At 33.8% G+C, this 13,757-nt stretch overlaps 1 long non-coding RNA gene across 4 annotated transcripts; it reads left to right on the forward strand.

The window, feature by feature from the left end:
- Nucleotides 1–1,473: 1,473 nt before the first annotated feature.
- On the forward strand, nt 1,474–10,391 carry LOC142352809 (uncharacterized). Of its 4 annotated transcripts, none has more exons than XR_012761007.1 (4): nt 1,477–1,639; nt 2,192–2,351; nt 4,760–5,549; nt 9,637–10,391. It is a non-coding gene; the product is annotated as an uncharacterized LOC142352809 (long non-coding RNA). The 4 variants fall into 4 exon arrangements; XR_012761008.1 differs by having other exon boundaries at nt 1,477–1,630; XR_012761010.1 differs by lacking the exon at nt 2,192–2,351 and having other exon boundaries at nt 1,474–1,630.
- The last annotated feature ends 3,366 nt before the right edge of the window (nt 10,392–13,757 follow it).

A 13,757-nucleotide genomic window follows, 5' to 3' on the forward strand; every position in this document is an offset into this window, starting at 1 on the left:
GAGCTATCTTTTAAGATCTTGAAGGACAAATGTTTATGTTGTGAGACTGCAAGAAATAGCAAGATGAAAGTTCTATCTTGAAAGATCTTTCAAGATTGAAGGCTACCTCTTATGATATTGCGAGACGGAATGTTATCTTGCAGGATCTTTGTGAGTTCATTCCAGTCAAATTCGTTTCTCATTGGCTTAGTTTTTGAGTTTGCTTACATTTAATGCAGAAAGCCTTCGGGATAGTGTTATTCACTTAAAGCACACAATTTGAACTCGAATGATGCACCAAAAACATGAAAAAGTTGCTTCAATTCAACAACCTTAGAAATATTGGTTAGAAAAAGCTGCAATTTTATTTTGCTTCAGTATTTATATGCACTATCGCAAGGTTTTTCCGAGCTACACTTTTGCTATAACTTCCAAAAAAGTGTAACCTTAAAAAAATTCACTTTCTTTTCTTGATCAAGTGAGCATAATTTGAATGAGGCTGCGGCTTTATACATTTTAGGTGCTTGTAAATTATAGTTTTTTCATAGCCTAACCAGTTTTTCATATAACTTCAATTTCGTTTTGTGAATAGGTTCAAAATGCAAAATTATTCTTTTAGCGATAACAAAAAATCAAATAAGGATTGCAAATGCGATACAATAATGTAATATGTCCTCTGACTACATAGTACAAGATTTTGTGGCACAAGTCAATGTTTTGTGTGTCATATATGACCTTGAATGATTTCCAAGAGTTTGTTTCAACTTCGATAGAAAGTGAAAATTATACAGTTTTTAGTCATTTTTCTGTATGATCCCTGCATGATTTCTAAGAAATAATATATGATCCTTGCATGACTACAAAGAGTTCATACAAATCATATATAACCTAGTATGTTTACTAAAAATCATATATGACCATGTATGACTACTAAAAATTTTGTATGATGAGCAACCCAGGATTACTCACAATTTTCTCTGTCCAATTTCTGTTCAGTTGAATCATTTTCGTGCCATTAGAGCTTATTATATAAATCTCACACTGATTGTGTGAACAAGCGTCCCTTTTTGAACTAGAGTTTGTATATTTGGAAGAAAAGTTCATCTTGCTTTAAGAACATTTTAACCGGCAAGATTTTAGTGGAAGCTATTTTGTAAGATCTTGCAAGCTTTTCGCAGAAGCTTGCAAGATCTGACAATATAACTTTAATTTCTCAGCTAGGTATAAGGCAAATAAAAGGCAAGTGAGAGCCATTTTGTTCACGTTTGTCCCTGGTAACGCTACATTTGACTTCAGCGAATCAATCTCAAAACAAAGAGAGATTAGTTTATGATTCTTATTAATATTTTGAGATTCAACAATGCAGCTCTCTTTTCAGGACTTTTGTTGTAAATGCAAATGTTGCTCAGAGGAAATAGACGATTCTCTAAACTCTAGCTTAGATATTTTGGTATTGAGAATTGTTAGTCAATGCAAACAGTATATCTCTTAAGTCAAATAAGTTTGTTCTTTGTTATAGACACTAAACTAATTGCCTATAAAATTGAATTGCAGCTCGCAGATCTTTCTAAAGCTTATATATTTTAACCAGAAGACTACATTAAAAGCGATTCATTTAATATTGTCCCATTATAAGTTTGTTAGGATTATTGTAAGTTTGGTAAGAATTTTAACTAGTATTGATTTTATACTGCTCTTTTAGATGCATGCGCTTAAGTCTCCTATCGACGAGGGCGTCCACCTATTAGGGAAAAGACTGAAAATGTTGAATTACTTTTAGTTTTTCCAGTTTTTTGTTAGATCTCCAAGTCACTGTCAAACTTCAAGAATGTTGCTCTTTGTCATCACAGAAAGGTGGAAAAAAATCGATTTTAGTTTTAAGTGTTGGAGTTCAAATTTGTTGAGGGTTTTTTGGCTGGAAAACTTTTTGCTTTTGATTTTTTTTTCATCTCTCAACTTTCGTACTAAAAATGACTGCTCAAAAATCTACTGTTTTTTTACTCAACTTTCTTTGATCTTAGTTTTCGCTGCAACCAAAACATCAAAGGACACGTGATCATTTTTATCCGTCGAATACAATAGATTTAGATCCATAGGTGGTATGAAAAAGTCCTTAAGATTTTTAAATTGCTGGTAAGTATAAAAATAACGGGAATTTCGAAATTAATTTGGCAATTTGCTAATCTTTTTGGATGCTTTGTACACTTATCAGGAGCTGAGACGTGGATTAAGACATGCACGTCTTGACCAAGACCTGCACAAGACTGACAACTGTAAAAAGTCACTATGTTATCGTTCCGAACCAGTAGTGATAACAGTCATGCAGCTAGACTTGCTGAGAACCTAACTTGAATTTGCGATGTGTCCTAGTGGTAAGTAGTCCACAACAAAGTTGAGATTTATCATTTTGTTGACATATCTTTAGTACTAAATTTAAGAAACTTCACACTGACAGATTTTCCGATAAACTGTTCATCACTATCGTTTGTATTTAACATCAAAATATTACCTTGTGAGTCTTGGACCTATTGGTTAGGGTTTTGGAGACGTTATATCGAATTTTGTTTATTTTTTTCACTAAATTTCCTCCGTTTTTCAGTCTACTTCTGGCGTCCACTTATCGCCGTTAAGTCTCTTATCGGCGATGGCGTCCACTACTTAAGGAAAAGACTGAAAATTTTGAATTACTTTTAGTTTTTCCAGTTTTTTTCGTGAGATCTCCAGGTCACTGTCAAACTTCAAGAATGTTGCTCTATTTCATCACAGAAATTCGGAAAAAAAATCAACTCTAGTTTTAAGTGCTGGAGTTCAAATTTGTTGAGGACTTTTTTGGCTGGATAATATTTTGCTTTGGATTTTTTTCATCTCTCAACTTTCGTACTACAAAAGCCTGCTGAACGCTCAAAAATCTACTGTTTTTTACTCAGTTTTCCTTGATGTTAGTTTTCGTTGCAACAAGTTCATCACAGGACACATGTTCACATTTACCCGTCGAATATAGTTGAATTAGATATATATTTGGTATGAAAAAATCCGTAAGTTTTTTAAATTGCTTGTAAGTATATAAATAACCGTAGTTTCGGACTTAATTTGGCAGTTTGCTGATCATTTTGGGAGCTTTGTACACTTATCAGGAGATGAGACCTTGATTAAGACTTGCAAGACTTGGTCAATACGTGCACAAGACTGACAAGTGTAGAACGTGACATTGTTATCGTTCCGAATTAGTAGTGATAATAGTCATGCGGTTAGACTTGCTCAGAACTTAACTTGAATTTGCGATGTGTCCTAGAGGTAAGTAGTTCACAACAAAGTTGAGATACATAATATTGTTGACCTACCTTAAGTACTAAAGTCAAGAACTTCACATTGACAAATTTTTCTGTAAACCGTTTATCATTATCTCTTGTATTTAACAACAAATTGTTACCTTGTGAGTCTTGGACCTTCTGGTTAAATTTCTGGAGACTTTTTAATGAGTTTTATTTTTTTCCACTAAATTTTCTTCGTTTTTCAGTCAAAATGCTGACAGCTTTTAATTAGCACAATTTCTATTCTTTGGCCTAACAACTTTATAAAAATATTAAAACCCAACTATCCAACGCTATCTGAGATAAAAAGCAGTCGTAAACAAAAACGAAAAAATACCAAAGCTCCAGATCGTGATCGCAAATAATCTACCACATAAAGCTACCCTAAACTTACTAAAAAAATATGCAAATCAAAAATTAACTTCACTCCACATCATTATGCGTTTATCAAATCTAAAAATATTTGATGTTTCGTCAATTTGTTCGATACCCTGTAGAATATGTCTGATCATTGGACTAATTTATCTTCGAACTAATTTACACGCGTGTACTTTTGCAATTGATATAACGCATTCTGGTGTACATTTATTTGTCACGAAAAAAAATACAAACTGTGCTTTAAATTTGAAAAACTCTCCTATCGATGATAAAATAAAAGAAACTTTGCTAAAGTTGATTTTTTTTCTTCGCAGCTGTAGCTTTGCAAGTCTATTTTTAAGTCAATAATTGTTTATTCCATTCATATTTCGTTTTTTTTTAGATGAGGTTTTAAAGAGAGTGTTATATTGAAGAATTAGAAACTGTAAACAATTTTTAATGTCTACGAAGCGTATTCGTTATCTATTTGCCAATTATACGGGCAAGTTGAATCAGATTTACCCTGATATTTTCCAGGCATTTTTTTTTATTTTAAGCGTTTGGTTGCGAATACAAGCAACTTTTTTAAAATTGAATCAAAGAAATCAACATGCACAGTTAAAGATGTAATATTATGCAAGTTTGTGTATGATGTAATATTACTTGTAATCATCAATATTATACAGTTTTATATTTTTGGTTGACAATTTTGAATCTGCGAAAAATTTGCATCGTAATCAAACGGGTTTGCATATCTTATAAGATCTGATCAGACTCAGATATAATCTAATGAGTTAATTCCTGAAACTTGTAGGAGGTTTTGAAACTTTATAAAAACAATGTAAACTGTTAAGGTCATATTAGAGTTGTGATATTTTTTCAGATCTTTAATAAACTTTTAGAGATGCTTTTGAGTTATATGTCGTTTTTATTAAAATTTTGGAAAATGTGATTTGAAGGAAAATTTTCCTGACTTTCTAATACAAATTTTAGTTGCAGCTATCTCTTAAGATACGCTCCGCCTTACAACAATTTACATAAAACTTAAACTTTAGGTAAAAATTGATTGAGATTCTCAAAGATTTATACCATTAAATGAATGTCAATTTTAGCATACCTTGGCCGCTATGAACAACACGGACAGTTTCGACACCACGCTTGATTTTTCACAACAACTGACCCTGGGCGTTGGGTCAATATTCGCTCTGATCGGACTGGCTGTTTTCCTTTTCAATCTACTAATTGCCGCGATATTCCTGAAAAAAGATAAAAAATCACCTTCGGATCGCCTTATTATTATTGGTTTGATTGGAGACTCGACATACGGCTTGCTAATGTTTACATTTCCATTTGGCTATGCTTTTATTGAAGTTTACATGCGTTTGAAGAAAATAAATCACTGTGGAAATTACGCGAGATTGTTTTATACAAATTTAGATTGTATTTTAGTTATGTATTCACTTTTTATAATATTTTTTATGACACTCAATCGATATTTCGCCATAGTAAAACCAGTCAAATATAAACGATATTTCAGCCGAAAAAACGTAATGTCGATTGCGGTTTTCGTTATTTGTACTTGCGTAATTTTGTTTGCGGTTGGAACTGTTATTCTTCTTATAGCTATTATTCGTGAAGATTACTGTTTAGAAGAGGATACGGAAATTCTTCCCACAATTTCAAAAATTATAAGATACGTTCCATTTGTTTGGCCACCACTGCAGTTCGCCCTAGTTGTAATCGATTCGTCTTTAATGATATTTGTGTACACCTCTATTGCACGAGTATATAAATTGAGATGTTTAAGAATTTGTTGCCTCAAGAAACATCAATCGGTGATAGAATTGACAGATTACAGTTCAAGAAAAGAGAGCAGAACGCACTCTTCTTGTTCTCAAAAAGGTTTGCTATCAATTTCTTCAGAAATGAAGAGTACTTTTGTGGTTAGTATTAACTTCAACTTCTATCGATTCTTATTGCAAAGTCTTGCCATTCGTAGTCTTTCAAAGTTTGGGGAAATCGATTGCGAACAGACAATTATGAAAAAGACACTTAAATTATTTTAATAGCCGTTCTACGTTCAAATGTTTTTTTTTCACGGCGATGTGGCCATTTTCTTCAACTTTTTGTAATTATCACTGCAATGAGGCTCATCAATTGTTTGCTCAGGAGACATCACTCGAAGGACTAAATGTCTGCATGATACTCTCCCAAAAGGTTTTAAATTTTTGCTAAGTATATACTTTGACTGTACTTTCAGACTTTTGAAAAATTTATTATTATTATTATGTTTAGATGTCCAAGTATTTTAATCCAATTAAACTTTGAAAGAAATTTTCTTAACGTTTTTTTTTCTGGGACGTTTTTGGCTGATCGATATTCTTCGAGCACAGAAAACTTAGTAGCATCCATGAAGATCTCGACGAAAAGTTAATTGAGCTACATATATTTTGTAACTAATTTCCACTTTTCCTAGCAAAATTAAAAACATACCTCATTTTTGTTTTACATATAAATATATATATATATATATATATATATATATATATAATAATATATATATATATATATATATATATATATATATATATATATATATATCTATATTAATTAAATAAATAAATATATATATATATATATATATATATAAATTAATATATATATATATATATATATATATATTATTGTTTTTATTATCAAATATATCCAAAACCAACAGTTTGTGAACAAATTTCAATTCAGTTTTTGCTTTGATACTGAAAACTTGAAGTTTCTTTTCTGTTGTCATAATCCATCAGTAAATATTTGTCATCTCAAAAAATTTTTTAGTTGACCCCTGTTTTTGGATCATAAATTTGTTTTACTTTGATTTAAAAGTGTGAAATGTTTTATAGAAAATGAGAAAAATTGGATATATCTGATATGTTCAGCAGAAAGATGTGACACTTCCAAACAGTCAGTCATAGGAGACAATGCAATTTCTACTCAAAACATAACTGATAGACCATGCTTTGATTTCAATTTGTCTCAAGTCTACCCCTTCTCTAATCAACTAATACCTTTTTTCATCTCAAAAAATTAATTCATTTTTCTCTGTCTCTGTAAGCAATAACAATCGGCTATATTCTAGCTCATAAAAGTTTCATACTGAAATTGTTCTTTTTTCTCACTGAAATTCAGGCAAAAACAGTTGGCTGCTTCATTTTAGACTCCATCTTTTCATAAACTATGTTTCTTGCTGCCCTAAATTTTTTTTGCTGCCTTCAATTTTGATACACCGATGAAAACTCTTTTTTAACAAGGAAACGTTGGCTTAATTATACATAACAATTAGGATGCCCCGCTTTTCCACCTCTATTTACTTAACCCCATATCAATTAACCCCGTTCTATTCACCCCTCTATCATTTAACTCCTCTTTCATTTAACCCCTCTGTCATTTCACGCCGATTTTAATCTTTTGTAAAATAGGTCCTATTAAATTCGCAATAAAATCATTTGGCCAAGCCTCGCGGACCATGGCCATGCCTTAGCGGCCCATGGGACTTGATATGAAACTATCCCAACCGAACATGAGACCAATTAACCCAATTAAGTACTTCTCTTGGCAATCAACAAACAATTTAGAGAAATTAAGGCAAATTTTTGCTTTCGGCTCTCTTTAAATCAAGTCAGGTTTCGACGCCGTCTAACTTCGGCTCTCCAATCGGGGTCAAATGATAGGGGGTTAAAAAATAGGGGTGAAAAAGCGGGACACCCTGATTGTTATGTATAGTTAAGCCAACATTTCCTGTTTTTCATCAGTATATCAAATGGTACTTTGGTTCAAAAATTGTGGCAACATGTTAACTTCACTATTACTGCTTAATGGGATAGTTTAAGAGTAAATTATATTACGTTTATCTTAATGTGCGACTCAACAGTAGCAAAAATATTAGGGCCCATTTCTCACAATGGAAGAGAAGTCCGTTCAACTGTAGAGATTTAATGAATAAAAGCAGAGAAATAATAGTTATGAAAATGGTCGTTTTAAAAACTTATGTTTAACTGCAAAATCATATATTTTATATAACTCGAACTAACATTCAAAACAGTTTGCTGTAGTTGTGAGAAAACTTTACAATTCGCACAAAATCAATTTGTTGACAAGATCATATGTCAAGGGCGTCTCGAAAAGAGTGAAAGTTGACTGTGATTTCAATAAATTTGCGGACGATACTAATCAATTATGTCAGTATTGTCAGTATTTTCCGCCTAATTCTAATTTCAGCACTTCTTCACATGTTGGTTAAGTTTGATGTAAGATTTCAGTTATAACTATCTAAGATTCTTCCAATGTACAGTGATTAAAAAGTTTACAGTTCCAAATACTGAGCCGCCCAGAAAAATATTTTTGACATGGTTGAAAATTTTTTTGACTTAAACATGTATTTTCTTGCAGAAAACCAGTTAACTAAAAATGTTAATAAGAGAGAACTGCTTTCTTTTACAAGTAAAAACGGGCGACTTGCTCATAATAGAGGCAAAGAAAACAATATAAGGTATCTTCAAAACTGCTATTATCTAGAAATTTATCTTGATTCCATCTTGACTTTCCCCGGACCATAGTCGCAGTGTAAATCAGCGCTGAATCAGATACTTCCATTCTTCAATTTTAGTATGACATGTTTCTGATCAGGTCAATTTTTACCATGATCAGAGTAAAACTCAGAGTTAAAAAACTGAAAACTGAAAACATTCTGTACAGCATGAAAATCAGAGTCTGATTTTTCTCGGGCAGTGCTTTTAACATTCTGTCAGAACTATGGAAAGCAAAAAAAAACAGAGGAAAAAGGCGGGAAAAAGCGTAAAAAACAGAGGAAGAAGATGAAAAGACTTGTTTAAAAATAGAAAACAATCAAAGGAAAAAATTGATTTGAAATTGAAAAATAGAGGAACAGTCGACAATTATTAATAAAAATGTATGTCTTTTACACTGTTGTGCTGTTTCTCTAGTTGTTTTACAGTTCTTTGAATAATCCTGTTCAAAGTATCTTCCTTGTTCTGCCATTGAACTATCCTCCATCACGATTGTCCTCATTCTTCTTTTTTCCATGATTGGCAGGTCTCTGGGGATGAGGAAAAGGTTGTAGTAGAAGACACAGCTATAACTTCTGACCGTTCCACAGGGAATCAGACAAGAAAAACGGCTGATAGAAGACATGGGATGAAAACTTTCGTATTCAACTGTCCCAAGACGCTGAGAGCAAACGAAAAACGCCGAAACAAGAGCAAAATGTTCTTTTTAACCAGAAAGTTGACAAGGAGTATAAAAATAATTCGAAATCAATTCAATCAAACTGAAATTATGTTCGGTTGTCAGGAATGCTAAATATCATGCGATCATCACTAACAATAATTAATCCAGGCTGAGTTCCCAGACGAAAAGTCAATATGTCCAGACGGCCCCAGGTGGAAGTGGCATATGTATATACATAAAAGTGCATATGTCCAGAACAAATTTTCGTACCCTCCTGTCTCCTTATGTCCACACCATTTGTGAGTTGATGTCCGGACATTCGCGCGATCATGTAATCAATGAATCAGGACTAATTTTCTCCGACAGTAGGGTCCGGGTTGAGTTTAAATCTCGTAAAAATTTTCATTTTGGTCATGGCAATTTGCTTTGAATACATTGCTATTGCGTAAAACTTTTCTGTCGAGATTTTTGGTCAAAGCTAACAATTTGCCAGCTGAGTGGACCGCTATCAGGAGGAAAAAGCGGTGACGAAAATTAACCTATCAGTATCACAAATTTTTCCAAAACTCGCGGCTAAATTCACCGCAAATCTTACAAAAAATCACCGCTTTCACTGCATTCTTCGACAACAAATGCAGCGTTTTGCAGTGTATTTTTTTCACCGCTATTCACCGGAAATCTTGTACTTTTTATTCGACAAAACCTCGACCCGGTAAGTATGTAGCAAACCTTTATATTGACAAATTGTTAGGAGCAAAGATGGCTGGCTCTCCTGAAAATGGACAGCAAACTGAGGAAAAAACACTCGAATCATTTTCGGGGGAAAGTCAACGTAAACGGATGTCGTCCGTCACGAGCGCACGAAAGTCCCGAAGATCTACCCTCCGCGGATCAGAACGAATATCGGGTTTGAAAAACGCCGAATCGAAACGACTCAATGCGAACCGACGGGTTACATTAACATTCTTTATCGTTGGCGTTATTTTTATGGCAATTGCTTTTCCGATATCAATTATTGCTACCATTTATGGACTACCGCAATTATACAACGGGGTTTTACAATCAATTTCATTTGATGATTCGCTTATTGTGACGCTACAGCTTCGATTCCCGTTTGTGTTTATAGCCTTTATTGACCCGATTTTGTACGCCTTTTCAAACGAAATGGTTAAAGAGAAACTGAAACAATATTTCAAGCGATTTTGTTGCTGTTGCAGAAACGAAATCGCGAACAGATGAACGCAGAACATTTGAAAAACGGTTCAAACATGAAGCGGTGCGAAAATAACGTTTTTCTAGATAAAGTAAGACTTTGTTCTCTGTTGAAAAGTAAGACTTTGTCTCATATTTTAATTTTCTTTCTAAAATTTTGCAACAAAATCTGATTTTATAGATTGCTTATGTGCACAAAATTTTTGATCACGTTAAAAATATGCGATTTGCGAAATTTAAAGTTTGCTTTTAGATTTATTTCTATAATTTAAGCATTTTTGATATTGTTTTTTATATAATCGTCCAAAGTTTAAAGATATCTCGGATTTGGGTCGTCAATCGATGATTTCTATCATTGGTATCCATCGATAGATCAGTCTGAATCTCTAGAAGTCCTCAGATTCAACTTCTGACTGTCAATAGGTCGTAGTAAGTATATAGAAAAAATGGTCTTCACGTGGCACATATCCAATCGCAATAGATAGTAGAAGAAAAGTGTCCGACATAGGTAACATCCTCTTCAACAATAGATCATGGGGGGGGGCAGGCATTGAGCCGAAGATTATATAATTAAAATTTAAACTCAGTCTCTTTTATTCAAATGAATTCATTCATAGAAAATTCATAGCATGATAAAGTGAAATTCATAATTGTTTCTAAAAAATTTCGGATCAATTCTCGTTTGGACCCATAGCTTAGTGGGCATAGAACTTTTGCCCGCCCCCCATTATGTTGTAAAAAAAAAACAAAATGCTGATGAAAACAGAAGTTTCCACATGAACAACTTGCTCCCGAGATCAAACGGTATTTTAGAAAATATTATTTTTTCGCTTAATTGCTTCAACATATTTGTATTTTTTGAAAGTATAATGTAAATTGCTTAATATATGAAAAGTTACAAGTACCTCAATCCACGTGCTGATTTACATCTTGGTTATTTGTAAAATCAGTGAATGTAACAAGAAGCTAACACGTGCAATTTATACCAACTTGTCCCCAAATTTTGTCATGTGTGATCTATTGACTCTTGATCTTTTAAAGATGTGAACTATTGGAGTATAATGCTATTAAAGATCGGATGGCCAAGATCGCATGTCCAAGAATAACCAAGTTCACATCTTTTAAAGAAGTGATCTATCCGAGTAAAATGCTGTTAATGAACGGATGTCATGAGAAGTCAAGGAAGTTGTAAACTAAGGGTGATCATCATGAATTTAAAAGTGCGGTAATTTTGTGTAATAAATAAGGCCTGAATTTTGTTCTAATCGCCTGCGTAGTTGTCAACCATCAATTCTTATCTAAATATTTAACTACAAGAGATGTCTCTACGTTCTCATTTGCCGAAAGGTTATGGGCTCAGAGTTTTTCTAAGTTAATTAATGAACCCCCCTCGTAAATAAACCCTTGTTGACGTTGTGCCTCATTGCTAAAAATAGGGTCACTGAAATCTCTGGGGGAGGAAGGCAAAGAGGACAAGGAGAGGCCAAACTTGTAGCCAAGAAGCGGCCAATTGAGAAGAGATCGCAGCACGTGAAGGGGTGAAAATTGGAAGTTTGTGTAGCGGGTTGGGGGAGTTCAGTTGTTGAGTTTGAAGGTTGTGTAGCTATTTGGGAGACTTAATTTGGAGTGATAAGCGTGTGCATCTGGTTCAGCGACCCAATCTATGGAGCCAAAAACTCGTGTACGTGATAAAATTCAACAACGAAAATGCGAAGGCGAAAAATGCGAAAAAATCGTATTCCTCGATAAGGAACGGAAATGTTTTAACTGCCAGAAAAATGGATATGTTATGGGGGATCAGAGCAGTCGAGGAATCAGGATTGCTCAGTAAAGATGAGAACAGCTCAACCTAAACAACTGTTTCTGTTCCAATTATTCGTGCTGTGCTTCAGTAGGGTTTAAATTTGGTCGAGAGCCCTATAAGTTGGTGGTAAAACCTGTCTTATATAGAATCAAGATTAGGGTTCGAGTTTATTACCCTCGGATGGTGTTGGTATTATCATCGTGCTTAATCGCGGCAGAAAAATTCCGACTTTGCTTTCGATTTTTTCAATATTCTATAGTATTCGAACAGAACAACAACTTCATCTGGACTAATCTAGTCGACCACCTTGTTTTTGCCTCTTGTTTTTTTTCTAACAGTGCTACCATATACAACAATTGCTAATCTGGTACTATAAAACATTTTCTAATACACAAACAAAACGACACACGGCTTCGTCACCCTGTGAACAGACACCAACCGGCAACAGACTCAAAAACGCTGTAGATAGGAAAAAATTTTTGATCTAAGTCCGAAGAGGAGTTTTTCCATCCTGGCCCTTTTTTTACAAAAGAATTTTTACCAAGAGCAATTCTAGCTGAGAAAACAAAGTAAAAAGTAGTTGGGGCAGTCAAAACAATGAAGCATACATTTTTAGTTCAAAAAGAATTATTTGGTGTTCTGAGTGTTTTTTTAAATCGGAGTTTCCCAAATGGAAATTAAAAAAAACACGGCTGTTCTTACAATGGATTCAAAAAGAGAAAGATTAGTATCCATCGGGTGTAAGGATTTCTTGTCTTTTGGTGAACAGTTGGACGCTCGTATGCACTCCATAAAACTTGGCAAAGTTTTGAGTGGTGATGACACCTATCTAGGCTATATGCAACCTGTTAGAAATAATTATTCAAAAAGCAACGCTGGCAAGATATCAAAAAGAGCGGGATTATTTAAAAGAGAAGAAAAAAGTCCTTGTGATATGATTTAGTACAGGCTTTAGAGAAAATATCAGTTTTGTTTCTGAGACCACATAAGAGTGAAGTCACCAGGGCTTGGGATGTACTGTGTAAATTTTTCAAATGTGTGAAGAGACCTCAGCTACAAGAACTGATAGCACAATTAACGAGCCTCAAAAGGAATTCAAGTAGGAGTATTGTAGATTATCTCACCAGAGGAGATGACGTGCAAACCAACTTAACATTAGTGAAAGAAGGAATCAATGAAGAAAACTAGAAGAAATTAAACGAGTCCTGGTTGATTTGATAATGAAAAACGGAAAAGGGGAAAACGAGAGCGTATTCTTCAGTAAGGAACGGAAATGTCTCAACTGCCAGAAAGTGTGACATATCACAAAGGACCGTAGGCTTGAATAAAGATTTCACGAACAAACCAAAGCTTCCCCAATAAAAGTTTTTAAGTGCGATGAGCACGGACATATAGCCAAGTTTTGCAGAAAGCAACATAAAGCTGTCAGAAGCTTGTAAGCCAGAGCAAGAAAATCAATCAGAGGTGCTCGCAAATTTTAGCGGAGGAGCACAATTTAGACAAAAGAATATTTTTCTCTTTTCAAAACCTCTGGAACCAACCTTAAAAATGAGCATTTTATGGAATCACTTGCTAACAGACATATAAATAAATTTGAAGGTTAATTCATATACACAAGGAGTTTTCTGGTACCATCACTAATGCAAACAGGAGTAAAAGTTTAATTAGTACAAAAGGAACAGTTGAAATTGGAATTTGCATTTCATAGGTTCAGAGCAAAAGTTAAGAATAGGTAATGCAATGCGTTGCTTCTGACCAGCATTACAATGAATCTGGTATGAGTGTCAAAACATAGAGCAAAAGAAAATGAACTTGTTTTTGGTAAGACTTAAGAAATACAAATCGAAAACGAAATA

The sequence above is a fragment of the Convolutriloba macropyga genome, chromosome 14 (assembly GCF_964194025.1).
Source record: "Convolutriloba macropyga chromosome 14, txConMacr16.3, whole genome shotgun sequence".
Taxonomy (NCBI): Eukaryota; Metazoa; Xenacoelomorpha; order Acoela; family Convolutidae; genus Convolutriloba; species Convolutriloba macropyga.